Raw genomic sequence first — 3,554 nt, 5'->3', positions numbered from 1 at the left:
CCGGCTGCGGGGTTTTCAGCGCGGGCAGGCCCGTGAGGGCGGCGGTAGTCGCGCCCTGCTCTTGGGAGGTGCACGTGCGTGAGTGCGGGTCGAACGCAAGCCGAGTGGATCAAGGGGCGAGAACCGGTCGCGCACACGGCCTCAGGCAGATGCCGGCTTCCACCTGCGGCCCCTTGCCATCCGTGTTTCAGTAATCGCAGCCCCAACGCGTGTTTTGTTTCACCCAGATTGCAGCTAATAACCTATCGTCTGTCCAGGCTCCTGGACAAACATCCTGAAGCCCTTGTCACGCCAAGACTAAAGTCGTGCAAGCAAAAATGTGGAAAGAAATGCTGTGAAGAAAGCCAGCCAGGACACTTGTCTCGCTTTCAGTCTAACTGCCCTAGGTCAAGTTGCTGTCAGGCTTAAATCTCCTGCTGAACACATAATTTTTAGGCTACATCATGGCTCTTAGGAAAAAAACTTGGCTTCTGCAAGCTCTATTGTAACAGTAACTTTGCCCTTGTCACTTGCAGGGCGACTGAATATCATTTACTGTATCTCATTCCACCTATGAAAACTGCCTCACACAGGCTGCAACTGCTTGGTTTCTCCCCTCAAAACACAGTTTGCAAAACTGCCACTGTCTGTCCCCTTTCTTGGTGGCTGCCAGTCAACATCTGCTGCAGCAGTCGCCCTCAGCGTCACCCTCAGAGCACACCCGTGACACTGACCTCATCCCTGGCCTCTGCTGACTCAGAAAGCAGTCCCTCTCTCAGCAACACAACCCGCTGGCCAGCCAAGAGCTAAAGATAAAGAACTGTCATTAAAATTTTCAGAGGAGGCCTATCAGGCAAAGCCTGTCAGCGTCAAGAACGTACCTTCTCTGTTGGGTCTTTCTTTCCTGGAAGAATACTTAAAACGGCAGCAGCAAAAGAAGAGGAAGAGAAAAAAAAAAAACTTCCCTAACAACCTGTAGAGATAAACAGAGATAAGTGATCTTCATCAGCTTCCCACCAAAAGTAACTGCTGTAGAGTACCATATAAATTATTTTGCACTTTATTAAAAGAGAAAAATTTTAACAATGTTTAAGTGTGTGCACTAATGGTTTAAGAATGCGCCAGATACAACTTTTGGGTCACTTTTCTACATTTATGCTTATTTATTGCATACTTGTGGTCAGAAGGTAAAACAATAGAAAGCAGCTTTCTGCTATTCATCAGCGTTTACTTAAGATCCCACAGGCTGTATCTTTGTAATCTCTGACTGTAGGACAAATAGTATTTCAGAACACCAGATAAGTGATCTGATGTCCAGCACCAATGTCCAGCACAAGTGAAAACTCAGTGGAAGTCACCGACACATATATTTTTCATCTTTAAAAGGAGACAAAGTAAAATCAGCAAAGGGAAAACTACAGCTGACAGCCATATTGAGTTTTTCTTTGTTATTTCACACATCTAAAAACCTCTGTAGTGCAGACATTACATTCTGTGGACCATTCCTATCACGTAGCCTATACAATAAATGAAAGTACATCTACTTATGACAAGACGGTGCACTTTTGGTGCCTTTCATTTGGCTTGTGGATTTCAAACTCTTCAATATGCATGAACTAAGATTCAATACGCATCCTACTAAAATTTCTCATAGTTACTTTTGAGAAAAGAGAAAAGAAATTTAGGCCAAAATGACATAGACCCAACTTCTCCTCCGGTTTCCTGGTCACAACTGGAATCTCTTCTCAATGACTGAACAAGGCTGCTCCTCCTGCGGAGAGGAGGGGCTGAAGTATTGCAGCGGCTTCCAGTGCTCTGAGACAAGAGTAACCCAAAAGTCACTCTCGCTTGTCCTCTGGCTGAAGCTATGCTAGTTTGAGCATCAAGATGTTGTAACAGGTTTTCTGACTTTCCTTTTCCATGTATACTCTGCTGAGTGATTTGCCAGGACAGAATCTGAGATGATTAATTTTGTTTAAGGTCATACAGGCAGTTCAGAGTTGTAGTTAACTGCCTTTGCCATGCAAACTGCCAGTAGGAAGAAACCACAGTACATTTTTGTATCAAGGATCCATTTGATTAAAACGGGCCTTAATATATGCTATTATTCTCCAGCAGCCATGCCAGATTTACTCAAATATGAATAAAAGAAAATAGGCTGAAAACATCCTGAGCTTTGGGCACTGTGCTGCATGCCAACAGAACAGAGCCTTTGTTACAGGCAGAGCAGTGCTCTCACAATAGAGATACTGCTTCCAGCTTCAGGTGCTGCACTTCCAGAAAAGTCAGCCTTCAAAGAAAAACAAGCCAAACCCACACACTCTTCTGGTGGACACCAGCTCATCAACATGACACTGGTCCCAGGTGCCATCAGGTATGACAGTGGCCATCCTGTGTAGCACCCCGTGGACCCGCTACGCACCTTCGCTCTTGCTCCACTTGCACTGGGCGCAGGGAGATGCTGCCAGGCACAGCCTTGCACTGGGCAGGCTGGAAACCCTCCACCTGGAGTGATTTACTCTGCTGCCTTGTTTGTTATTTGCTTCCACATCTCTGTGTAACCAACAGACAATTGTTTTTACCTGTAGCACAAAAATGAATGTGAGTAGTTAAATTAGTGTAAGCTAGCACTATCCAGCGTAAGTGGCTGGAGATTCAACTTGCAGACCACTGCAATTCATAAATGGTGTGTACTGTAAATAAGCAAGTAACTATATACACTGGGATTAGTGTAGGCTGGCAGCAATGAATTGTAAATAAAAACTGGAGAATGTTTTTGTATGTGGAGCTTTATGATCACAACAAGATGGTATCATCGTATTGACATGTAAGCAGCAGAGACATCTACTACTTTAAAGCCCTATGTATTTGTCATACAGCCAGATTCGTGTTGGCAAAACAGTGGGAAAAGTCCCTTCTATGTTGATAAACAGTATCAGGAGGTTTGGGAAGTGGAAGTGACAGAAAAATAAAAGCACTCAGTGCACACTCAAAACATCACAGAAACAAACAAAAGATCTGCTACAGTCCTCAGTATGTGAACTACCATTCACTGGCTTCTGAAGGTAGCCACATTTACCTGCTATTGGCATAAAAATTTGAAATATCCTTTTAAACACAAATACTAATTTTTAATCCTGAACTGAGGAGTGATTGTTTCTTCTGAAACAATTAGAAACAAAGCCTTAAATTGTGCTCTTAATGGAATCTGAAATAGAATCTCGAGTCCCAAAAAGCCCAAACCCACGAGACTGCATTTTCTGATTAGCACAAGCTGAAAGCCTGGCACTCTGCAGACGCAGCGCCTAGCAGGTTTTGAAGGATCTATGTTTTATTATATTCATACTTATCAAAGGGTGTATAAAACAATCTTTTAAATAGCTATCTCATGTTGGCAATAATTTTGAAGTTCTTCAGTTAAATTATGAAAAAAAGAAGTCTTTGTTTTATAAGGGTCTTTGCATGAGTGACATGTCTGTAATGAGAGACAGCAGTATGAATCTTTGCAAGATTCTGAAGAAACTGGGGGGGGGGGGGGGGGGCTGCTGTTTTTGTTTCTTTTTTTGCCCCCCAGG

This window comes from Haliaeetus leucocephalus, unplaced genomic scaffold (assembly GCF_000737465.1).
Source record: "Haliaeetus leucocephalus isolate CR32 unplaced genomic scaffold, Haliaeetus_leucocephalus-4.0 Scaffold1, whole genome shotgun sequence".
Classification (NCBI taxonomy): Eukaryota; Metazoa; Chordata; class Aves; order Accipitriformes; family Accipitridae; genus Haliaeetus; species Haliaeetus leucocephalus.
This window is presented reverse-complemented; position numbering follows the sequence as displayed.